Source organism: Centruroides vittatus, unplaced genomic scaffold, assembly GCF_030686945.1.
Source record: "Centruroides vittatus isolate TY-2023 unplaced genomic scaffold, ASM3068694v2 contig_1154, whole genome shotgun sequence".
Taxonomy (NCBI): Eukaryota; Metazoa; Arthropoda; class Arachnida; order Scorpiones; family Buthidae; genus Centruroides; species Centruroides vittatus.
Window position 1 is genome coordinate 1,689,159 of NW_027120741.1, and position 27,772 is coordinate 1,716,930.

The following is a 27,772-nucleotide window of genomic DNA, read 5'->3' on the forward strand; positions in this document are numbered from 1 at the left end:
AATAACTGAAGATGATAGAATCAAGTATTCGGCAATATACAGAATCATTATAAAGTTACAATACTGGTCTTAAAAAACAGTTTTCTAAGATTAGCATCAGTGTTTGTTTCAATATCCATGAATGAATGAAATTGCATATGTCTCAGTACTTCCTGTTTCATGTCTATAAATAGCCAGAGTCTAGAGCACAACATGAATTTCAAAGTATGCTGCAATGTTGCCAATAAGTTACCTTTTGTGCAGTGGCATAGCGAACATAACTGGCGCCCGGGGCACGACACTTTATTGGTGCCCCCTCCCCCTCCAGAAACACATATAGTTTGTCTTGGAGACCATTTGGGCACCCCTCTGCGAGTGGTGCCCAGTGCATGATATACCCCCTTGCTATGCCACTGCTTTTGTGCTGCAATGTTGCCAATAAGTTACCTTTCTATAGCCATTGTAGTAACTGATGACTGAACCATGACAATGAACAATAGTCAAGGACAAAACAAAAGTTAATATTTATTTACCAGTGCCAGTTTTCAGTCATGGTATGTTTTATGTGGTCCTTTCCCAATCCAGATAGGCAAAGAATTGTTACTGTTTAATGTATCCTCACTAAATTTGGCGTGAATATTCTTTAGCATTCTATAAAAAACATTGTGGGGTCCCCATCCCAACTATCCCCTCTTAACTTTAGTCAAAGCAATTTCTTTGTGTTTTGCAGTTTCATTATTGTAAATACTTAGAAGAATAAACGTAAATTTTAGTTACTAAGATCATTGTTTTTTATTATCCTCTCCCAACCCAACCTCACCAATTTCCACTCCCTCAAAAGCCCAAACAACACGAGGAATACAAAACTAGTAAACGTATTAAACATGAAGATTTTCCAACTCCTGCTTTGTCATTTTATTATTTTTAAGAATATAACCTTGAAAAACAACTAACATGTATACATATGTACAAAAGTTATGCAAAGATATTTGCATACGAGTAGAGAGAACTGTGGACAAATATGACAATAACAGTATTACTTCAAGTCTAACAGAGTAATACACAATAACTAACAAATTTTATAAATCAAAGTAATAAACATAAGTCTTTGGTGAAGCTACATATAGCAGTTGGGCCTAGGGGGAAAATGAATGGAAAGTGCTTACCAATACCCAAGCAGAGACTACCTGGGTATTGGTAAGCACTGACCTGTCAAGTAAAAGAATATGTCCACCTTGAATTGCAATGCAGCACTCAATGTCATGGTAGGCTTATCATGAAGTAATTCAGATGTTCTTGGAGTAGATTGGTCCACTCTTCCTTCAGAGCAATTGTGTTTGTTTTAGGTTTTGGACATTCAGGATTAAATTTTTCATAGAACTGAATTTCTTAATTTTTAGTACATCTAAAATACTTAAAAAAAACAATAAAAATGTTCACATTTTACAGTTTATTTCGTTTAAAAATAATACACAAATATAAACTGTACATTTCTTTGTTTTATTAACAAATAATTTCCCAGAAAGAGAAATTTTTTGGTAATATCTCCAACAGACATTTTTAATGTTAAGATGCTTTAAAAATTTTTCTTATGATCCACTGAAAAATAAAACATGTAAAGAATTAAATATATATACATTTTTCCTTATTTAATTTTAATTAATTATTATATAATAACAAAATAACAAAATTTAATAATTGAATTCCAAAATTTCACAATTAAGTACTGGAATTTATAACTAGCCCTTTCAAACCTTTTTATAAATATTAAATTCCAAAATTATGAATTTAATGTTAACATGAATAAATTATTATTATTATTATTATTACTATTTGAATTTATCATCACTAATGGCTTTTCATATTGCACTTGATATCCTTTGTATGAATCTGTTTTTGAACAGTTTGATAGAATATCTTTAAAATGGCTTCATACAACTCTGATTATTTTTCTTTCTACACTGACTTGAAAAAGAAATAATACAAAGTAACATAAAAAAGAGAGATCAGGAATAAAAATGAAGATTTAGTTTTTCAATCCTACATTAAAACAAAGCCATATTATTGTTGCAGAATGAGATCGTGTATTATCATATAATGCAAGAGTCAAAAGTTTTGTCCTTCTTTCCCAAAATTTCAGCTTTATTTGATAAAATGTCAAAAAATACAAACCAAACCTATTATACATAGGTGGATTTCAAGCTCTTATTACTGTCTATGACTTCTGTCTTCTTCAATGACCTCAAAGCTATCTCAAAATTTTGCAAATTAATGAAAAAGGTATGGTTGACAGAGAACAATATTTAATTAATTTGTTTCTGTCACACTTTTATTAATAAGTAACAAAAGCTCATGTTTATTCTTTGTTCCAATGCTTCAAAAAGTGATAATTGTTAGTATAACACAAAATCAGAAAATATATACTGTGAATGAGATAAAAACAAATTTACTTATAGGTAAGCAACTGGATTGTTCAGTTGTGTGAACAAAAAATTAAGAACAGTACATACACTAAGTTGTGTTTCTAATGTTTTTACATACTTACAATGGACTCAGTTTCAGAATTTAATTGTCAAATTTGCAAATAAAAAAAAATCATCATTGACATTAAAATATATTTTAAGTACCCATAAATATACAATATTAAAATAACCTTGGTAATTAATTATTGTTATCAAATGTTTTCATATACATGGTATACAGGATGAAAACTATCAATAAGAAAGTTTTGTAAGAAATTCTATAATACATTTATTAAAATGCTATTTGTGGTAAAATACAAACTCAATAAGTTTTTGTTGGTGTCAATAAGTCTCCGGGCAGTATTCAATTTCTCTCCAGGTATTTTCTAGCATCTGCAGAGTGATTTAATCTCTTATAAAGAAAATCATGGACAGTTGACTTTGCACTATAAATACCATTTTGACTGTCAATTGTGTAGGGAACAGCAGTGATATCTGCAGTCAAAGTGTTGCCACCATAGAAACTTGAAAATGTTCTCTTTGCTTTGCTGTGAACATGTTTCATCAGTGACTTTCTTATTGACAGTTTTTGTCGCAGACATCCTGTATATGATGATTAAATATAGTATACTTGTACATGCTTAATCTATTAGAAAAATTATGTTTGTTTAAAGAAAATGTTTAGCTTTCTTTCAATGGTCATTATTCAAATATAATGTTTATGATGTAACAATATTAAGTACAGTACATTTCTATTACTATTGAGGAACAAAATAAATTAATACATCAAAATTACCAAAACTTGCAAACCAAAAAAATTATAAGCAATAATTTTGGAATACCCCTGTATGAAATCCAAACCTTTAAAAGTTTCAACTGAGATGATTTTTCAAATCAAGCTACAAAACAATTGTTAATTTAACGTATAGATTACTAAAATTATTAATATATCATTTATATCAATGCAGTGATTCAATAGACAATGTGAAGCTTCCAAATGCAAAGTTGATGAATCTGAGGTGATCTATTCAGAGAAATTTTTGGCATTCTTTTGGTGACAGTTAGAGACATAGCCTGTTAGATATTTAATGTACTTTTTGAATTAGATTTAGATGGACTGTGTGGAAATTATAAATAAGTTTTATTTTTTCCAATTTGGAACTTAAAATTTTTTGTAAATAACTGTTTTTCTTGTACACAGTTGAATTGATTTGATTTTTTGTCTTTGAATAGTTTGAAATAATTTTTTTTATTAGTACTAATTCTTGTTCATATTTACTATTGTCATATTATATTATTGTTTGACTTAATGTTATAGCTTAATTTAATTGAATACTTTATCGTTTTTGATTTTTTTTTATTAAGAGTCACAGAATCCAATTGATTAAGAGTATCTTACTACAATCCAAGTCCAGGTCTGGTACTTGATTGAACCCAAACTTTATGTAACACTGCTTTGTTAGGTATTATCCAGGCTTAATTTAATCATGGTGCATTGCAATATAATATCAACGTACAGAATTAAAAAGTTATCTCTCTTGTTTTTAAGGAAGAATAGACTTTAAACTAATTTTATATACACAATAAAACCTGTACGAAACAGAACTTGAATAAAATAGAAACCTGTCTAAACAGGAAAAGTTCTTTGGAATGGAGTGATTTCTGTTAAGAAAAAAACCCTGCTCAAAACAGAAATATGCCAAACTGGAAAAAATATTCAGTACTGTGCAATTTTGGTTTACACGGGTTTTATCATATTTCAAATATCATTTTGACAGATTTCTTACTCAAATGCATTTGAGTTCAGAATAGTTTTCATATCAACTGTAACTGAAATACATTTTCATTCAAATATTTTCATATAGATCTTCCCCTAGATTTATGAAGGTAATTTATAAAATTTGTTTCATTTACATTTTACTTTCCAGGCTGTTATGTATACATAACAAGCAAAAGTACTGAAATTGTGTCAAATTTGAGTTTTATTTTGCAAATCTCCATATTTTGAGATCTCCTAAACTCAAAAGTGTAAAAAAAATTCTGTGCATATAAAGCATATATTTCATTTAAATACGTCAAAATGGAGTAATGACTGGAAATGAAATTTTCATGGTAGCTTGTACATATGGGGCATGGATGCTATTAAATTTTGATAGTTAAAGGTTGAAGAGGAAGGGAGATAGAGAGGAGTCACAAATTGTATGTCAAGAGGGGTTAGACTTAATGAAGGTTTTATTCATTATCAACATTTACAATTTTTTATAAAACTTGTTTCTAGCCTCAAAATTAAGCTTTTTGCCATTTTATAATAATTAATAATATAAAAACTTTTTCACAATAAAATCTTATAACAGATGGCATCACACATTATTTTATTTATTAATAGTATGATTAATAATATTAAAGTTTTTTTTTTTAAATAAAATCTTAACAGTCAAGAAGTCAAGATAGTTATGTAACTTGTTGCTAGATTTTACATTTAGGCAAACTATAACTAATTAGCTTTAAATTAGGCTAAACCAGATCAATGTTTCTTTTGGAATTTTCTAAATTATTTATTTAAAATACAGTTACTTTATAATAACATTTATACAAGTCAAAATAAACAGATTAAAACTAATTTCTGAAAAATCTGTATTGGTACTTAAACTAAAGAAGTGCTTAAAAGCAAGGGAGCTAATAACTTTCTTATGTATTTTCAAAAATTTTGAAGATGGGATATATTCAGGTATCAATGTAGAAGAGTTCCTAATTGAAATTTTGATATTTTTATTTAAACATAATTTTAATCACGGCAATTAAAAATGAAAGATGCCATAATTTGAATCACACCCAAAGATAACATATTTGAACACTGTGGATACTGCATTCATTTCACACTAAATTAGGAATAATTTTTAATTCTGAAATTTGAAAAAAAGTAGACAGCAGTATTCTGCAATTTTGCTTATAAGACAACTTTCAGATGGTTCACATAGTTGCATGTACGTACAGTACAAGTAACTAATATACAACCATTAAGTGGCACCACTTTTCTACTAAAAATGTTGGCAAGTGACCATGTTGAAAGAATCACAAGTCAAAGGGTGACCATATGTAGATAGGATCTGCAACTCTCTGCCATGGATGCACACTATTAATGGTGGTATGTAAGCAAACCTTTAAAATAAAGAATTTCAACTGGGAGATGAGTGCACATGACTGAGTTATGAAATCAAGTAACCTGTTTGAAAGTGGACTAAATATTAGGTCTTGTATAAATGTGATTATACAGTAACTGTGTTTTAAATAAATAATTTAGAAAATTCCAAATGAAAAATTAATCTGGATTCAGGCTAATTTAAAACTAATTAGTTATAATTTAGCCTAAAATGTAAAATCTACTGTAGCATTTAATTTCATCTTTGGCTATTAATCACCAAACTCTATAAGTTCATAAATTTTTATTTTCTAAGACTAAATATGCTTTGAGTTCACAGAAATTACATTTTTATTTATTTTAATTATTAGTTGCATATAAACATAATGCCATTTATTATAGACATTAATAATATTTGGCTAAGTAAAACAAGTTTTTGCCTAGTGCAGTAAAATCATTCCCAAGTCATCATATTGAATTTTGTCATCCTTTTCAAATTTCTATTTTATTAATGTTTTATGTTGTATTTTCTTACATATCTATAAACAAAATGTATAAACTTTAAAGTACTTACACAATAATGTTATTGATGGGAATATGAATCAGTTTAACAAAAAATCCAATAAATCCCATTATTGCAAAACCAATAGCAGTGGCCATTGCAATTTTCTGAAATTCTGAAAATTTATATACAAAAATTAATATATCATCTTTAATGAAAATAATGCAGTAATTGTAAATATTTTAAACAAGAAAAATAATAAAAGTTAAAAACTATAGTTTAAAAACTATAATGGGAAAATTAAAATGATAAAATATGACAACCTTTTATAAATAAAAAGTGCTTTAAAAGTATTAAAATCATACAAAATAAAAATAAGAGAAATGAAAAAACAAACTGTCAGTCAGTATTACAAAAAACTTTAATGCTAGACAAGACTCACAAGCACTTTCAACATTACATTAATGTCATCTTCAGGCATTGTAGAAAGTATCTAGAACATGTTATAGATAAGACTTGTAAGCACAAGAACATATCTAACATTAAAGTTTTTTCTACTGCCAACTGATAGATTTTTTCCATTTCTATTACAATTTTGGCATGTGTATTAAATTTGAAGAAAATAAGTTTGGACATTTTTGGATTCTTAACTAGTTTCAGAGCAACACTATCTTTATAAATGGTTATTGTAACAGTATTTGACTCTAATAGTTTATTCAGGCAAATAAGAATCAGAAAATATTCAAACTTATTCTGTTTGTTTATGACTTTAATATGCCATTAAAGCATATTTTGTTTTATATAATTTAAATGTATAAAGTTGTCTGCACATTTGGACAGACTTCTATTGATATTGAATGTGCTTTGTATTATAAGTTGTGTCAGATTAACTTAATGATTTTTAAATATAACTGTGATTGAAACTGTAAGGTTGGTAAAGTGACCTTGAGCACACATGCTGTTTAATTCAAAGCCATTTAGTAACAATTAAAATTAGTGTAAAATAATAAAAATACATTTTGTAATATGAGAACTCTCACAAGTTACTTGAGCAAATTTAAAAAGTGTTAAGGTTATTGCTTGGTAGAGTATAGCAACTTTTGAAATGATTGGTCCACCTTTCTTTGAAAACAAAAATAGTGGAGATGTGAGAATAAATGCAGTTTGCTACATCAAAATGCTTCAAAACTTTCTTGAACTGGAATAGTGCCAGTATGATGTTGAATAACAGAATCTGTGAGTTCAACAAGACAGGGCAATGACCTACACTGGGAACAATTCAAGGACTGTCGCAAAGTTGAAGTGGAACATCAGGGATGATAAAATAACAGTCTCCTGAAATGTTGCAGAAAGTCAAGTAAAGTTTTAGAAAACAATTGCAAGAATGTATAAACAATAGTAAATACTATCTCAAGGACACGATATTGAAAAAGTGATTATTTATGAATCGCATGTTAAATGCTTTGAGGTTAAATACATGGTGAAAATAAATTAATTTAGCATAATTACATACATGTATATTAAAACTCATCAAGTTAATCTTCCACATTCCTGTAATTTTTATTGTATTTAAAGTTTGTTGTTATTTTAACAAAATGTTCTAAATGATTTGAATTGTGTTGCATACAGTAACTAGAAGTTTTTCATCCCTTCAATTTGTCAGAAGAGAAATTTAGCTATGGAAAGTGTCAACTTTGATAGTGAAAATAATAATGAAATAAATCAGAAATAAATTAAAAACGAATCATGTTTTTCATCTTTCAGACTAATTCTTCTGTAAACTTCTAGCTAGAATACTGGCAACTTATTCAGTCTAAAAATATAATGCAGTTGTGATTTAAAAGGTTTTATATTGTATGATTAATTATAAAATAATATATTCTTACAACATAACAATAATGAATACATAAATAAATTTTATTACAAATGCAAAAAAATTTAAAAAATGTAACTTGCAGGGTTAATACAGGATTTAAGTGAGTTGAAAATTGGCACATTGTATTAACAAAGCATTTAAAGTTTACTTAAAGCGAATCTTATATTAACAAGGTTTTCATTAAGTAAACTAGAGAAACATCAAATAGCAAACATTAAATTTTCTTACAGTTATTAATGTTTTGTTTTGATATGTTAAAGAAATAAATTAAAATATAAGTAAATTTATGTTTTTCTCTAAATTTACACTTTATTAAGACATAGTGGCTTGGAAAAGCATCACTGCTTCTTTTGACAGAATTGGTAGAGTTAGATACAAATTTACAAATTTTGAAAATAATGTATTTGCTTGAATTTCAATGAAAATAGTTTGTTTTTAATTTTAAAACTATGAACTAATTACAGTGTTTAATAGTATAATTCAGTTGTTTTGTAACATTCTGTTATTAAAGCAATTAAAAGGGTTTGCACATGGGATGACAACTGCTTCAGCAGTATTTACAAAAGGGGTGACATTTTTGGATCACATATTGAAAGAAAAGTTTTATTTATTACAATTTAGTACAATTAAGTAAATAAATTACTCAGTTAACTTCTATGATAATTTTTCAATGTAAATAAATCAATGGCACCCTATTGTTTTACTTGTGCCAGAGTGAACTCACACTGATATTTTTTATGAAGTCAAACAAACAAATGCAATTTTTTCTAGTTGCATTCTGTTGATTACAGAAAATCATATTCACTAGAATCTTAGAACTTAAATGGTAACATTGGCAAACTATTGCATTTTAAAGAGAATAATCTTGGTTATTCAGTTATGAGCCACACAACTATTAGCATTGACAGAAAGTTCAGATAAAATATTTGCACCAAACAATGGTAATTTTTAAAAAATCTTAGAGTTATTATCAAAATTTGACCTTGTTATAAGTGGACATTTAAGAAGGTCATCAGATAATATAACATCATCTTCTTAGTCCTATGCCCTTCAGAGGGCATGGTGATATTACAAATTGATGGCTTTAATTGTATCTTTCCACTGTTCATGGTATTGTGCCATTTGGATGTGGATACATTGTATGTCCTGTAATCATCATTACTTGGTCTGCCTACCTAATCCAGCATCTGCCTTTAGGGCATTTATCATTGATCTTCCCTTCTAGAATTTGTTTTTCAAATCCATTTTTGCATCTGGAAATATGTCTCAAGAAGCAAAGGTAGGATTAGTGTATTTTAGTGGTAAGGCGTGTTGTGATTTTCAGTTGATTTAAGATGGATCAATTTGTTCGATGTTCCGTCCAAGAGATTCTCAGCATTCTTCTATATGTCCATATTTCAAAGTAATCAAGTTTCTTCCAAGAAGTGGCATTTATGGTCCAGGTTTACGAGTATGTGCGAGTTTCATAAGTGGCAATCGGAAAAATAAGTGCTCTTATGAGCTTTAGTTTATTAAAAATAATGATGCAGAATCTTTCCAAATTCTAAATAATTTAGAGGTTGCATTGTGAGCAAATTCTGCATTTAATTTCATTATCGCATCCTCCTTTATTCATAAGAAGTGATCCAAGGTAAACAAATTCATTCACCATCTTATAGACTGCAATTTCCTTAGTCTGTGTCAAGGAACGATCAATTTTCATAACTTTCATTTTACTTCCATTAATCAGCAATCCATATTCCCTGCTCTCAGTTTCAAGACTTTTCATAATACATTCAAGTTCTGATTCACTGGATGCTATAATAAGTGTATCAACAGCGTATCTCAGGTTGTTAACTTTTATGGTCCCCGATGGCAATGCCTCTGTACCAGTTATCTAATACCCTTCTCGTGATTATTTCAGAATAAGCATTAAAGAGTAAAGGGGAAAGAACACATCCCTTACACCAGCTTCAGATGTAAATGTATTAGACATAATTTTGTTAACTCTTACTCTTGCAAAATTGTTCTCATATAAATTTATAATATAACATGCATTACCTAAATAAAGATATACAAAATAACTTTATTTGTCTAATGGGACAAAAGGTTTGAAAGGCCATCATTGCTAAAATTAATTATTGTAAATATTATATTATAATTGCAACTCCTTTCTTACTAGCTTTATAAATTTTGAGAGTTTCCAAATATTTGAGTCATGATATATGATTCTAAATATTATAATACTAGCAGATGAGCCCAATGTTGCCCAGGAAAAAATAACAACAAAGATTAAGATTATTAGATTATTTCATACTTCTAACTCTTCTATTATATTATAAAATAGTATTTGATTTACAAAACTACATAGGTCATCTTACGTAAGGGTTTATCATACCAAGTGCCCAATATAATAAATTTTAAAAATTCTTTAGATTGTGTACAGTAGAAGAATAAAGAATTTTTAAAATGTGTTAGATTGATCATTCGGTATTCACACTTTTCCAGCAAATGGGTTTAATCATTATAAGTTTCAGCTTAGTTATTGGATTTCATTCAATTAACTTTTAATTATTAAAAAATTTAAGAAGCTCTAAATTATATTGACAAAAATAATTTATTGAAAATTTTCCAAATGTTTTTATATCATGGAGAATTATTTTAACTCTTCTCGTATCTGTTGCTAGTGAAGAACAATCTCTCTCAAAATTAAAATTAATGAGAAATTTTTTACATTCAGCAATGACAAAAACGATTGACATAACTAGCTTTATTACTAATTGAATAGAAAATTTCAATAATAATAATATAGATGAATTTGCTATAAAGCAAAGATGCATAGAATGTTTTTGTTTTTTATTATATCTTTAAAACTTTACTTATTATGTATTTGTATTTATGTGAAAATAGTTTTTATTTTGTTTTCTATCTGTAATAAACAATTGCACATAATGAATTCTTTTTGTAATATTTTATTTCATTTCTTACCACATATCTATAAAAAATGTTATTGCCTTTCCTTTGCCTTACCCTCTCAGAAACTGCAGAAAAGGGCAACATAAACTTGGTTTTTCTGAGGAAGAAATTTTTGATGTGTTGTTCCTGAATAAAAATAAGAACTATTGCATATAAAAACTACAGATTTTTTAATTGAAAAATCTCCCAATTCTATACAAATGTATAAACAATCCATAAAATCTGACTTTTACGTAATGCCAAATGATCTGTTGAAATATCATGCTATAGTAAGGCTAATTTAATGATTAGACAAAGTAATTTGGCTATTAAAATTCAAGAACCTGGTAAGGACTCTCGTAAACTTCTTTTCATAAATAAAGAACTTACAGAAGTTAAGCTGCTCTTGCTATTAACAGTTTTATAGTGGCTATGATTTACCTTAATACCAAGGTAAATAGGATCTTCTTGTTAGTCTGTACTATCTACATATGTTATCTTTAATGACTATTTATCTAATGACCTGGTTTGAATCAAAGGGTTATCAAATTTATTGAGTTAAAATATTTTAATTTAATCATTATCAAAGGCTGCCACCTACATAACTATCTTGTAAATTTTTCTTTTCTTGCTAAAACATGTGCCTCTGTTATTGACTTGGTGGTTTTAAGTCCTAATTTGATAGATTTTCTCTGAAACTTTTATTCTGGATGACTACCATTCTTCCAGTAGTTAAGAAACTGTCTTTAGAGAAAAATATGCCAAAAGAATCCATATCTAGTCTATGCATGGAAAGGCTCTATTGAAAACTAGAAAAAATGTATAAACCCAAACAATATTAAATCTAATAAAAGAAAATGGAACTGAACAAGATTAACAGCATAATTGGTTTGATTTGGTCAACATCATAAAAATGTAGTATGAAACTTGAATTTACAGCAATGAATCCTCCTGAATTTATCTGATTTAATTGATTGTATTGGGTTGTTTGGAAAGTTCGTAGCGATTTTTAAGAGAAATAAAAGAAATTGTTTTAAAACTAAAAATATACTTTTATTCCATTATGTATGCGCCATTGTTATTAATGACGTGTTGCCATCTATGGGGCAGCTTCATGATACCCTCTTCGTAGAACTTTTCAGTTTTAACCGCGAAAAACTGATCCACGTGGTTTTTGCAAGCTTCCAAAGTATCAAAGTTTTTATCATGAAGGGAATTCTGTAGAGAACGGAACAAATGGTAGTCAGACGGGGCAAGGTTGGGTGAGTAAGGGGGGTGGGATAAAACATCCCAGCCTAGTTCCAATAATTTTTGGTGTGTTCGTAAAGACGTGTGAGGTCTGGCATTATCTTGGTGAAACACAATGCCTTTTCTATTGGCCAGTTCCGGACGTTTTTCTTTAATTGCCATGTTCAGCTTATCCAATTGGGAACAATACTTATCAGAATCAATTGTTTGATTCTGTGGAAGCAGCTCGTAGTACAGGATTCCTTTCCAATCCCACCAGACAGTGAGCATGACCTTCTTTGGATGAAGACCGGCCTTAGGAGTTTTTAATGGTGATTCATTTTTCTTACCGCATGATCGTTTTTGGCTGATGTTATAAATGATCCACTTTTCATCACCTGTAACTAAACACTTCAGAAAAGGGTCATTTTCATTTCGTCTTTCAAGAGAATCACGAACGGAGATGCGATCCAGTAAGTTTTTTTCCGTTAAGTCGTGAGGTATCCAAATGTCATAACGATTCACGTATCTGAGCTTCTTTAGATGTTGAAATACAGTACTGTTTGATGACTTCACTATGTCTGCAATCTCTCGAGTTGTGTAATGAGGGTTTTCATCCAATAATGCTTTGATCTGGTCCTCTTCAATAACAGGAGGTCTTCCTGAGCGAGGAGCATCTTCAAGGCTTAAATTACCCGTTTTAAATTTTGCAAACCACTTTCGAACAGTTGATTCTGATACAGCACTCCCACCATAAACATCACATATCTTTTTTGCTGTTTGTACAGCATTTTTGCCTTTACGAAAAAAGAAAAAATCAAGTGTCGATAATGCACGTTGTTCGCATCCATTTTTTGCAATGAGACAAATTAAACGCTATTTGGATAATCTTAACGTTTTTTTTGTAACGGATGCGTCTCAAGGTTATTTATCATAATATTCATTGGTTTGTACAATTCTAATCATTTTTTGCATCAATCGGTGTCTCAACTGTCGGCTATCAAAAATCGCTACGAACTTTCCGAATAACCCAATAGATTATTCAAAAAACAGAAAAATAAAGCTTTAAGACAACTTCAAAAGCCTAAAAATAAACTTTTGAGATGTATTGTAAGCTAGAAAAGACATTTTGTTAGTTATATAATTTGCCCTTATTGTGATAGTAATGGCAATCTATTATTAACTTATGTAGTAAGGCCCAAAAGTTTTTGGCCTGAGTAAGAAAGTGTCAAATAAATAAAAGATTATATTGTTTTTCAATACGACTCCCTTTTATTTCAATACATTTTCATAAGTAGAATTAACAAATCTATCCTCTCAGGAAAGTTTTTTCATTTTTGCCCTCAAAATGTTCAAAAATAGTTGCCTGAACCTCTTCATTGCTATTAAACTTTTGTCCATGAAGATTAACTTAAATTTTGAGAACAAATATTGGGGCCAAATTGAGACTGGGCCAAATTGAGACTGCATAGTAGATGAGAAAATTCAGTGAAGCCACATTCTTTAATGGCAGCCTTCATACAAAATGCAATGTAGATGGGTGCATTGTCATGCAGGAGCTGCATATCTGTTGAAAGTTTACCCCTCCTCTTTTATGGAATCCTTAAGTTTTACAATCAGGTTGGCATAATATTCAGCATTCAGTGTAGAATTTCTCCCTTTGAAGTTGATCAATAAAATGCCATTGAAATCTCAGACAAGTAAAATGGCAAAGCCATTTTTGGGATGAGACTATGTCTCAGAGAGCGCGCGCAACACATGCATAAATCTCACACTCATGCCTGTTTGTAGAAACAGTCACAGCATTTCCTTTTTTCTCTTTTGACCGTTCTCAGTCATGACTACCTATAAGTCTGGTTTGTTTTATGTGTGCATAATTTGGGCAACAAATACTTTGTGCCAAATTGCAACTCCCGACATCTACTCCTTCATACCTCTAAAGTGTGCAGTCATTGACAACAGCACGATTTTAGAGACGAGACATAGTCTCGTCAAAAATTGTCACCATAACCTTCTTTGTCAACTGTAACACTTTCACATTCTTTGGAGGAAATTCCCTGTACAGTGCCATTCTGTTGATTCTCTGTTGAACAGAGGATCATAGTATAGAACTATAGTTTCATCCCCAGTGTAAACTGACTACAGAACTTCTTTGCTCTCTTTACAGAGCTCCAAAAACTGTCAAGTGCAGTAGATTCACTGTTGTTTCTGAATTGAGGAAAGAATTTTAGGCATGAAATGAACATTGAACATTACTGAACATTGAACATTATTGAACACAAATGAACATTACTTTGTGTTCATTAACAAAATGTTCATGAAGAATTTGAAGAATTGTTGTTTTTGAAAAGTTCAATTTTGCAGCAGTTTCTTTCATCTTTCAGAATTTAATTGGAAAGCATTTCATCCTCAGCAAGTGTGATGTTTTCTTTGGTGATCACTTTGGTCTGGCATCTGCTGCATGCATGGGTCAAACATGAAATCTTCTTCCAAGTTTAAAAAGTGTTGCCCATTGACTCACCATTGAATATGAAGGAAAAGCACTGTCATACACATTACAAAAGTATTTGTGAATTACCAATGACGTGCAACCTTCTTTTGTCAAGAACTTTATCACTACAGGACACTCAAAATTCATCATAGTGTGTACAAGTTATGTTAAGCCATCTTATCTGATGTGAGGGAATGAGCATATAATACTAGTATCTCAAATGTTAAGCTTCACACAACCACCACTCTACACATGTGCAAAGTAGATCAGATTAGGAACTTTTGGACCTTACTATACACCAGCGGTGGCCAACCTTTTTGGAAGCGAGGGCGCAATTACAAATTTTCATAAACGTTGCGGGCACAACAATACGTAATGACATCATATATGTTTATTGTTAAAGTTGTTTATTATTATTTTTTTAAAATTCTTAATTATACTTTCTTAAGATTTTTTTTTCATTTAATTTTGTCATTTTTAATTTTGATTGTTTTTGATTTTATTTTATAAATTAAAATAATAATAAAAATTTGTAATAACAATTTTATTGAACGGCATTTATTACATAATACATGAAAAATTATTATTCGTTAATGAGAAGATTGAGACTGTATTTCTTGACATAACTTTTCAAAATCAGGAGAGTGATGTAATGGCAGAACGATCAGTAGTAATAAAATAAAAGCATACAAGATGGCACTAAAATTCGACAGAATTCGATAAAATAACAACTTTTGTAGTGGAACTAAGTACTTATATTTTATTATATATAGAGTTATTTAATATATCAATAAATAATTACTTGAAAATTTCAATTAATAAATAAGTAATAAATAATTTCAAGAAAATTCTGCTTAAAAGCTGGATCATGAAAGTGATTGGAAATAAAATAAAAAAATATTTTAATTTATCAGGAAGTGTGTCGTGGGCACATAATAAATCGCTTTCGGGCGCACTTGCGCCCACGGGTGCGGGGTTGGCCACCCCTGCTATACACTACTTCTTCTTAAACACTGACTCACCTTAAGGATCAGATCTAGAGTATAAATTTCACACATGTCAAACCATTTCTCTAAACTGTTGTTGTTAAAACAGAAAATTTTAAACCAGTCATTAACTTATTTTAGGTAAATTTTACTTATATTGTATTAATTTTTATTGTTACAACTTTCTTGTTCTTCTCTATTGTAAACACTTTTCTTAAATCAATAAAATTTCAATGATTGTTGATATATTATTTGTAATCTAATTGTCCTCTTTCTTAAAAATGTTAGCTTTATTTTTATTCATAAAAATCTTTTGTATTTGTTTTGTATTTTTTTTTTAACATTACAATTCTGTGTTCTGAGGTATGTATAGTAATACCTTTGCCTATATTATACTGTACAGTACCTGCTATTGAAACATTGCTCATTTCTATAATAACATTTGTTTCTGAAACCTTCCTGAATCTTTTGAATCTGAAAGTAGTCAAAATGACTTTCCATGTACTATTTACACATTTTTTAACTCTTAAGGATTTTTAGTGCTTATTTTCTTTATACAGTGGAGTTATTATCTTGCATAAAGTAAATCAATAAACTAAGTTACACCCATATATTTTGTATCAACTGGATAGATTATAATAAAAAAACAGACCTTTAAAAAATTCCTTTATTTATTTATTTTAGAATACTTGTTATCATTTTTTAAATTTTTTTACTTATGTTCTATTTTATCGTAACTGAAGAAGACCAGTTAAACTGATCTTCTTCAGTTACGATAAAATATTATCCAGCTGTCTTTTCATTACTTAGGACAAGGACCCTCCTGATGAAAAGTCTCAGCCAAGAGTATACACAATTCATTTGCATGACCATAGGGTTAATCAACAATATGAATACATAAGTGCTACCTTTAGATCCCTTAAGACAAGGCTCAAGGAACACCAGGACTCAATTACTAAAAACACAGGTGGTACTGCCTTGGCTGCCTATAGATGAATACATAGATGTTCAATTTTGATAGAGCTCACCTACTGCATCGAAATGCATTATCATTGCATCTAAAATATCTTAAGACTATTGAGATATACAATGCTATCTCTAGAGGAATAACTATCAGCAGCAGAGACATATCATATATTTCACATGTATGAAGGGCAGTATTTGAATGCATTTAGCAACTATGTAATGTTTTATGAACAGTTCAGTCTTAGTACATTTATTAACAAGGTTGAGGCCGAAGATTTAAACGTGAAAATGTGTACGTCAGACATTCAGCGCCACTTTCCTGTAAGCCTAGAAGTTTGACAATGGAGTTTGAAATGTCGAGCATGATTCCATTGACTTTCCAAACACCATTGAGAAACTTCTAGGCTTACAGAAAAGTGGTGCTGAATGTCCGACGTACATGTTTTCATGTTTAAAACTTCGGCCTCAACTTTGCTATTGTTATTTAAAATTTTTTGTTATCTATAGTTATTTAAAAGTTTTTGTATACTTTATATTCATTCTCTTTTGTATTCACTTTAATTTATAATATATTACTGTGCTCCTGCACATGGAAACTGCTTACACAATGAACATTTTTTTAAAATTTAATTTGTTGTTCAATTTGTATTCTACCAGTAGAACTTGATGATGGTCTTTGGCCTTTTTAAAGGTCAAAAATGTTTGTATTTCAATAAATGTTTTTGTTCTTTAAGTGGATATTGACTTTGGAAGTGTTCTTACACTTAATCAAAACAATAAAAAAGTTAATAATACAGGGTGTTCATAATTTATTCACATGATTGAGAAACTCAATAGAGAAATAAAACTACTAACAGATATTAAAAAACAGTTAAATACACATTGTATTAATATGTTAACTCAAAAAAGTTTAAACTCACATTGAGGTATAGAGGTGTGTAATTTCCTTGAAGAGAAATTTATGAATTGAAGGATTGATTGAGATGAACCAATAGCATGGTCACCAGGATTCCTACATCACCCCTTGATTTCTTTCTGTGGAGCTCCACAAAGGATAAAGTCTAAGCAAAATAGATAACTAGTTTGGAGAAATTACAGAATAAGATTTTCAACACTATGAATACAATCTCAGAAGAGATGTTAAAAACATTTGAAAAGAATATTCTGAGAGCAACATAAGGAGAACATGTGGAAATTTATTAATAAGAAGTCATATTCAAAAAAATTTGTAAAAAGAACATTTTGAGATAATAGTTTTAGATATTTATTGTAGTTTTTCTCTCTTGATTTTCTTAATCAGGTGAATAAGTTACAAACCTTAAAGTTATTAACTACTTTATTTTTTCTGAGATCACCCATCATAAAAAACAAAATACAATTGAACTTGTAGGGTTCAAGTGCTAGTGATAGTACATTAGACTGTAGGTCTAAGTATAACAACCATTGCAAAGCCTGATATGTATATAGAAACATCACCAAATGATCACCTAAATAATCAGGCTATAATTTTGCTAATTTTAATAATTAATAACTAAGTAATTTGCTACTAGAGGTAGAAGTTAGGCACCATCTCTTAACTAAATTAATAATTATAATTTTAATAAATTTATTAAATAATTTAGAACCATCTGGAAGAAAAAACTGACCTGGGCGGGGCTTGAACCCGCAGCCTCCGCTTGCCATGTGGTGTGCTTGCCAGTTACACCACCTGGACCCTGAGCAAGCCTTTGCTTCCAGACATATTTAAATTTAGATATAACCTTATGCAGTTAATCAGGGACGACTCCTACACCCTATGGCCTAAGAACACCTCCACAACAGCTCTCAGCTAGCTAATGTTTTACCCAGCAAGGTGTATATATATATATATACACAGTGCGGCAATTATATTCCGGGACTGGATCTATAAATTTGAAACAAAACAATTTTATTCAAATCTTTTTATTAAATTATTCAAAATACTCTCCTCCTGCTTCAATACACTTTTTACAGCGATTCAATAGTGATTCAAATGCCTGCTCAAACTCAATTTTCGGTATTGCCTCTAATATGCGCGTAGACTCTCTTTGGATGGTTTCAATATCATTAAAAATGCGTCCTTTCAACTTCATTTTCATTTTTGGAAATAAAGAGAAGTCACATGGTGCTAAATCGGGGGAATACGGCGAATGATTCAACACACAGACTTGATTTCGTGCCAAAAATTGACGAACAATCAATGATGTGTGACTCGGTGCATTATCGTGTAACAAACACCAGTCATCAGAATTGCGATATTCTGGTCGAATTCGACGAATTCTTCCCATTAATCGTTGTAAAACTCCCAAGTAGAAAGCAGCAGTAACTGTTTGACCCTGTGGGACGAACTCACAGTGGATGATGCCTTTGCTATCGAAGAAAACAATGAACATCGTCTTGATTTTTGATGGAACTTTTTGTGTTTTTTTGGCTTGAGGTGATGATTTTGACTTCCATTCGGCACTTTGACGTTTTGTTTGTGGGTCATATTGAAAACACCAGGTCTCGTCACCAGTAACAATTGATTTGAGGAAGGTTGAGCTGTTATTTGCTGCTCGTACAATCTCTCTGGAATGTTCCAGTCTCATCAATTTTTGCTCTTGGGTTAGTGTGTGCGGAACAAATTTAGCACAGACCTTTGTTTTGCCCAAATCTTCTTTAAGAATTTGTCGTATTGTCTCTTTGTTAATGTTTAATGCCTGTTCCATCATTCTCAGTGTTGCATTGCGATCGTTGGATACAAATTCTTGCACTTTTTGAATCGAATCTGCTGTTCGAATTGTTATTGGCCTTCCCACACGTTTGTCGTCATCCAGTGATTGCCTTCCAAAAATCGCTTGTGCCACTCAAAAGTCTTTGACCGTGATAAACACTCACTTCCATACACTTTTTGCATCATTTTGAACGTTTCTGTGGCACTTGTGCCAAGTTTAGTGTGAAATTTAATAACAGCACATTGTTCCATTATTGTTTTCCGACATGTAACAAAATAAACTGATAAACAAAATATCAAAAACAATGATAAATGTCAACCGATTTAAATAAAAGTTTTAGATTATGTTCATACATGTCCAAACTTGATATGACATAAAATTTAAACAGATGTCGCTACTGGTTGCTGAGATATAGCTTCAGTCCCGGAATTTAATTGCCGCACTGTGTATGTATGTGTATATATATATATATATATATATATATATATATATATATATAAGTAACACCCATTGTGAAACCTGATATGTATATAGAAACATCACCAAACAATCACCTGAATAACTGGGCTAAAATTGGATGTTATAGTTTATATACAGTATATACCTTGCCAGGTAAAACATTAGTTGGCTGAGAGCCGTTGTAGAGTTGTTCTTAGGCCATAGGCATAGAAGTCGTCCCCAGCTGGCACCATGATTAACCACATAAGGTTATATCTAAATTTAAATACATCTGGAAGTGAAGGTTGCAGATTCAAGTCCCACCCTGGGTCAGTTATTTTCTACCAGTTGGTTCTAAATTATTTAATAAATTATTAAGATTATAATTATTAATTTAGTTAAGAGATGGCACCTAACATCTGCCTCTAGTAGCAAATTACTTAATATTAATTATTAAAATTAGCAAAATTATAGCCCGATTATTTAGATGATTGTTTGGTGATCTTTTACACTGTAGGTTTACTGTTCTGTTCCTCTATTCCCAGTACAGTACTTGGGAATAGAGGTGTACTGTAGTTTAGTTTCATTTTTTACTGTATTATATCATGTCAAAGTGTGGATCATACAATGATTCTTTAACTTTGGAGAGAAAAGTTGAGGTAATTAACAAAATAGAACGAGGAGTAAAAAGAAAGGGTGATATTGCCAAAGAATATGGCATACTCCCCAGCACTTTATCAACTTTCTTAAAGAATGAAACTAAAATCATATTGTTGGAATAAACAAGATGGTGCAAGCAGAAAACTTATGAGGGGAGCTGAGTATCCTGAAGTTGATGAATGTGCTTTAAAATGATTTCAACAATCATGAGAACATAACATATCTTTAAGTGGCCCACTTGATACACACCAAAATGAAAGAGTTTACCAAGAAAATACAAATTACTGATTTTAAAGCAAGTTTAGATTGGTTTGATGGTTTTAAAGCTAGAAATAACTTTACATTTAGAAAGATTTGTTTCAGAAATGGCTTTTAGCACTAGGTAAAAAATTTTACAGTGCTAATAGGAGTTTTAATGTTTATCAATAATTGCACTGCTTATCATAACATTCATCAGCTGAGGTGCATTAAAATTGCACCTATTATTACTTCCATTGTGCAATCAATGGATCAAGATGTCATTCAAAATCTCAAACATTTGTATCATCAACAAGTGTTTGGAAAATCTTGGAAAACATAGATTCCAATACACAAATGAAAATTGATCTTTTTGATACAGCTCAAATGCAAAGCAGAGTTTGGAAACAAATCACACAACAAACAATCGCAAATTGTTTTTGTAAAGCAGACTTTGGCCATAATTGTGACTCTGAAATCATTTGAAAAGAACCTGTAGTGATGTCAGTTCCAGAACAGTGGGTTAATGTAGCAGCTGATATCACTTGAGACTCCTACATGAATGTAGGCAATGAAGTTGCCATTTGTGGACAACTTATGGATACAGAAATTTTCAAAGAAGTGAGGAATGAAGTTACAGAATCTTCTGATTAAAAAGATGAAAATGAACCTATTGATGCAAAACATGTCCCTATACTAGCAACTGTAGAAGTTGCGAGCATGTTAGAAAAAAGATAATGATTTGTAGAAACTCAAACTAATGTTATGGATAACATCTTCCATTCTCTGGGTAAAGTTGAAGATTTTGTATATTGTGTAAAAAAGTGAAAAGAAACAAACAAAAGTTACAAATTTTTTCAAATAAAATACAGTACTGTAATTGTGTTTTCTTTAGTTGTTGTTTGTTTTCTTTACAATCATAGAATGACTAAACATCAAAGAAATAATTCAAACTAAGAGTGAATCACTGGTGTAAAGGGAAGAACAGAGTGAATAACATGTCATACATTATGTTGTTTCCAGCAAATATTATCATTTTGCAAATCACTCAAAGTTTGAAACTGTCAAACTTTTCAGCCCTTTGTTGTCAGGTGTTACTAGTGATTTTTAAGATTGTTACAAAATCAAGACACAGCAGAGCAGAAGTCAAAATTAGCATGATATTCTTGTATTTCACACCTTTTAAACATTTCTCTCATCCAACATCATTTTCTTTTTAACATATCTTTCATATTTGTAACAGATATGCAATAGTGGTTAAAAACAATGTGGGAAGTCTTTTGTTTTTACTGATGATTGATTGTAAATGATTAGTTGCTCAAAATTCACAATTATTTTTCACTTTTTGCAGTTCAGATCAGTCTTGCTTTTGCTTTTCACTCAGTGTTAAAGTTTAACAAGAAAATGTGACAACAAAGTAAGTAAACTATATCTGTATTACTTACTAATTATCAGTGAAATTGGCTAATTTGAATTTTGAATAATTCAAATTACTTTGCACTTTCCTTGAACTTTGAATCAACCAAGTTTGACTGTAATTGATATTAGTCTAACATTAAAAGTGAACCAATTACATATAAACCAATTAAGACATTTATAATGGTGAAAATATATTAAATAAAATTAATCTTTTTTTATTTCAACTCTTTATTTAATACTTATAACTTCATAAAAATACTTACAATTTTTTGAAAACATTTATCATCAAATTTTTGCAAGTCTTAAAAAGAAGTCCCACAAAAAAATATTGATAGTAAATGTTTTCTAAACTCTTGATCCTAGATTCCATCAGACTATACTTTATGAAAAATCTTAAAATTTTGAGTTCTGATTTGAGACTGTTTAAGTGAGAACAATACAACATTTAAGCTTTCTTGTTCTTTTCAACATTAATTAAAGCATTAATAAATGTCTTTGGGCTCCTTCTGAACCGTACTTCAGGTTATAGACATTCTATGAAAAGAATGCATACAGAAAAACATTGGTCAAATTCAAATTTAAAACTGTTACATAACCAGATGGATGTGTTGCATTGATTGTATAGTGACTTGTTTATAGTGATAAATCATACATTGCTTATGATGCATGTGACATTTGTCTCTCCTGTTTGTAGTTGAGACAAATATCACATGCATCATAGGCAATGTTCCTGCAATCCTCAGTTGTTCTAAAATTATTCATATCCATGAAAACTCATAAGTAGGGGCAATAGCTTAGACCAATCCTTGAGAAAGCTAGGTTCCCTATATACAAGTTAGAAAGAGCTATGCATGACCTCCACACCATGCATTTGGTGATAAAGGTTCACTGTTGCCAACTCCAAAGAGCTATTGATTTATGGCAAGTATCCATAAATCATCAATGACCAACAATGCACTGTACCAACAGATTCTAGAATTAGCATACCTCCTCTGTTACTACTTCTTTTTCCAGTTTGACAATAGCATATACATACAAAGATGAGAGACCCCAAGGAAACTCCTATCTGGTGACCTCTGAAAAGTGGTCAAATGCCTCCTGGAGGACAGGTCTTCCTGAACATAATCACATATATAAAAGATATACAGATGACATTTTTACCACTTAGAGGGCAAAGACCTGTTATAAATATCTTTTTTAAAATACATGAATGAGAACCCACATTGACTGCTACTGGAGGAGAAACAAACAAGTGACATGGAGGTGCATTATTTAGATCTCAACATTAGATTTGCTGATAACCACACAGAAAACATGGTAAGAACTATATCAGAAATATTCATGTTCAACTTGATACAGGTTTGACATAAATGACCAGCATAGCCATGAATAATCATAAATACATATTACATAAAACTGGATTAATTAAGTCCAACTCATGTAACTATACCAGAAATATTCAGTACAAATTATACTTACTAAAAATACATCAAAAACATTTGTTTTTCATTAATTTTAGTTATGGTCATTAGACTTAATTAATCCAGTTTTACATAATACATATTTATCAAAATCACAATATATTACAAGCTGGATTTCTACCCACTGTATATCCCTGTGGGCTGTAATAATCCATATCATCACACAACTGCTGCAGCATTCAGAGTCCTCACTACACTTATTGCCCCATATTTCTGCATACACATTGTACCAATAGGGAGATTACAAACATAGAGTTGACCCACATTGCAATGATAGCTCAGAAACATGATTTCAATAGATAAGTAGTTGAGTGACTGGCTAGTAAATACCAATCTTAATGTAATGAGTCCTCCATCCCAAATAAGCATAACACAAACAGCTTGAGCAAGGGAGAGTTGATCATGTAACAAAAAATTATGAATGACATAATGACATAAGACCTACATCACATAGGCCAGTTTATGTAGCACTACTCAATCACTACCCAGCAAAATATTTGAATGAAATGCTATCATTCAAATATCAAGGGACTGCTGTAGCAAAGAAAAACAGCTTTTTCATCTGCTACACATGTGAAGCAAACTGAATACTTGTATAATATGATATTATGCTGTGAAAATAAAGTAGAGGTGACTGTTGATAAAAACATTATGGAAAGATCAAATTTTCTAAAATAACTCTGAAAGTTATATAGAGAACAGAAAATACTATCTATCCAACATAATTATCTATCTTGTCTCTACTTTGTTTACATTTTCAAAAAGAGCAATTGAGTGCTCAGTTCTTTATACCTCATTTTTTCTTATATTGTAGTTCTTTAACTAAAACACTACTTTTAGCTGTAAGTGAAATTAAAGAAGAGATTATGGTGTCCATATTTAGCTTGAGCAGAAAGCATTTCTAAACTATAATGCAGTGACATTAATGATAGCTGCCTGTGATGTCTTTTTCATTATACTTTTGCTACATAAAGAAACATGATCACAAAAACAGAACCCAACCATCCATATAATACTAAGAAATGAGAAGGACTCCAGAGATCCCCAGGAATATATATAATACCCCTAAGAGATGACAGAATTGGGAAAGATTTGGTTTACATGGGCTCCACCATAAAGTCCCTAAAACAGTGGGTATAGGAATGCAAATATGATATCAATAATAGAAAACTTTCCCACCTTGTCCACATACACCTCTGATAATGACATTGAGACAAAGTCACATCAAACACATTGAAACATAGCCATGTATGGCAAATGAATCCAGGATTTGGAGGCCCTGAGAATTTTTTAAGCCAACAAGAAAGAAGACCTGCATCAATTACAAAGAGGGAAGACAAATATCACATGCATGGCAAATGATGCATGATTTATTATTCTGACTAAGTCACCATCCAATCAATGCAACACATCTGTATGATTACATAATAATCAATGTTTTAATCCAGCTAATGTCCTTTTGTAACGTGCACTTTAAATTTGAATTCAATCAATGTTCTTCTGCACATGTTCTTTTCAAAGAATGTCTATAATCTGAAGTAGAGCTCAGAAGGAGCCCAAAAATATTCATTAATGCTTTAATTCCATCACTGGATGCAAGTGAGGTTTTCTGGTATGTGTTTTGTATTATCATAAAGTCCAGTTACAGTGTGAAAGAACTTTTGAATTACAGTACACCCTCAATGTTTGTAGACATCAGTGTTTGTGAATTCAATCATTTGTAACTTTTCAATCATGATCATTCATAAATTTTAACTTTCATAAAAGGTTTCTACTTTTTGGGAAATTATGAGGGTAATCCCAAAAATTAGTTCTCCTATTTTTTTTAAATACAAAGAAACAAATATTTTCAATAATGTTCATATCATTTTAAAGCTTGAACATTTATCTATTTTTCTACATAATTGCCATTTCAGTCGATGCATTTTTGTGTGCTCTGACAATTTTTGTATGCCCATATCATACCATCTTGCCACCATCTCATGTTAAACCAATTGAAATTCATTGCCAATTGATGAAGTGTATGGTGAGTAGTGCATAGATGTCAAAAACGTCCTCAAGTGGTGTAGGGAGTTTGCAGCTGATCATACTGAAATTCACAACGAAGAAAGAAGTGCAAGATTGTCAATTTCCGACAAGACAGTCACAATGGTTGACTGTCTCGTCGGAAATTGAAAAATACAAACGTACAAACATATAATTTGAAAAATAGAAACTTTTTTTGAATACAGTAGAGCATCGATTATCCAACTTAATTGGGGACTGGGGTTGGTCGGATAACTGAAAAGTCGGATAACCGAAAAGTATGAAAAAATACATTATTAGTATAGTGTATTAGGCCTGGTTTAAATACTAGCCTCCCTTTAATGGTCGAGCCAGTGCTGCCAGCTAAAACATGCAAAAATTTAGCAAAAATAATATTGAAGTAGCCAAGACATAACCAAATATTGTAGCACCACATCACTAGCGGACATTTGAATTTGCCGACTAGAACGCGGTCGGTTAATCGGGGGTCAGATAATCGATGCTCTACTGTAATACATTTATACATTTTTTCAAATGATCCTAAGAATGTTCCATTTCCGCATTCCACTTGAAAATATTTCAACCTGATGATGATCTCCTGTGCAAATTGAAAAATGTTCTTGTTTGTATAAAAATGTCCTGGAATTTCTTTCAAGATTCGGATGTGTACTGTTTTTTTTTATGTTAATATATTCCAGACTTATAGTGTTGGAGTCATAGGATTTTAACAAAAAAGTTGCAATATCAAAAATTGTGTGTGCAAGATGGGTCCTGCAATATAGCAGCAAGCTGGTATGAGATGGGCATACAAAAATTGTCACAGTGCCTACAAAAATGCATTGACTGAAATGGCGATTATGTAGATAAATAGATATATGTTCAAGCTTTAAAATGATACAAACATTATTAAAAATAAACGTTTCTTTGTATTTTTTAAAAAAATAGGAGACCTTACTTTTGGGATTACCCTCATATACCCTACTGTATACTGGAGTTGGCACCTGCACCAACTGGATGTTTGAGCAGGTGCAATGCTAAAAAATCACTGCACTCACTCATTTGTATGGTATCTGTCATAAGTTATGTTATTGTTTTGTTTATTTTTTTATTTGGTTTAATTAAAATGACTCTTTCAGCACTATATATCCTTGTAACAGTATTTATTTAATAAAACCATTCACTTTTCTGAAAACTTTTTAAAAATAGTAGTAATAGGAAAAGTATTGGAATGATTTGCAAATTTAACAAAAAATGGAACTCAAAGTTCCATTTTTAATGTTCAAGAATTTGACGTTCATGAAGGATTACTCGATCCCTATTATTCATGAACATTGGAGACCAATGTTTAAGTATATGATTAAATAATTATTTATTGAATTTTAGAGATTTATGCAAGAAAGATCATTAGCATATTTTATTTAGTAATTGTATTATACTATAATCATGTTCATGGTGATTAGTTTGTATCACATACAATTTATACCATACATGTTGATGGTCTCTGTTCAACATATCATAACAGATACATTAGGAGTATTTTATCATGTTGTTCTTGATGCTTAATTTTTGTCATCACATGACAGCAACAAGAATTTGTTAGTTTTAATATTATTTTTAAAATTTGGAAAAGAAATTTACCTTTGCGATCAGGCTTAGTACATCTTTTTACTAAACGTACAGAATCTTTAACAAATTGTCTACCAGGTTCAATAAAAGACATAACCTGATCCATGATTTTGTTTAAAAATGTCTGTAAACAAAAAATATTCAAATTAATAACAACATTTTTCATTCAAAATAAAAATAACATATACAGTAGAATTTAGTTTTAATGGATCACTTAAGCTGCCGAAAATCTGTTATAACGCGAACAACAGATTTCTCGCACATCCAGGAAAATATCTGTTATTTAACCTCCTACGTATAAGAAACACCTGTACTTGAAATTATTCAGTCTCTTGGGATCTCTTCTACTCCTTATTCTATAGCAGGGGTGGCCAACAAGTCGATCGCGATCGACCGGTCCAGCCAATTTTGGTCGATCGCTAGCGATGTCTTGACTTAATGTATCATATTTGTAACCGAACGCAACTGTATGCATGCAGTTATGACTCGACTCATAAGCAGTGAGTGCACTTCGTACTGAAACACAGTGTATAAACATAGTATGTATTTCACACTTCCCCCTCCCCACTTAGACTATGCCTATGACAACAAG

General features: G+C 30.6%; 1 long non-coding RNA gene across 1 annotated transcript; it reads right to left on the reverse strand.

Annotated features, from left to right (window-relative positions):
- Nucleotides 1-1,414: 1,414 nt before the first annotated feature.
- On the reverse strand, nucleotides 1,415-27,230 carry LOC136979444 (uncharacterized). Its single transcript, XR_010881387.1, has 3 exons — nucleotides 27,193-27,230; nucleotides 6,155-6,257; nucleotides 1,415-1,578 (listed from the first exon to the last, which is right to left on the reverse strand). It is a non-coding gene; the product is annotated as an uncharacterized lncRNA (long non-coding RNA).
- Between the last annotated feature and the right edge of the window lie 542 nt (nucleotides 27,231-27,772).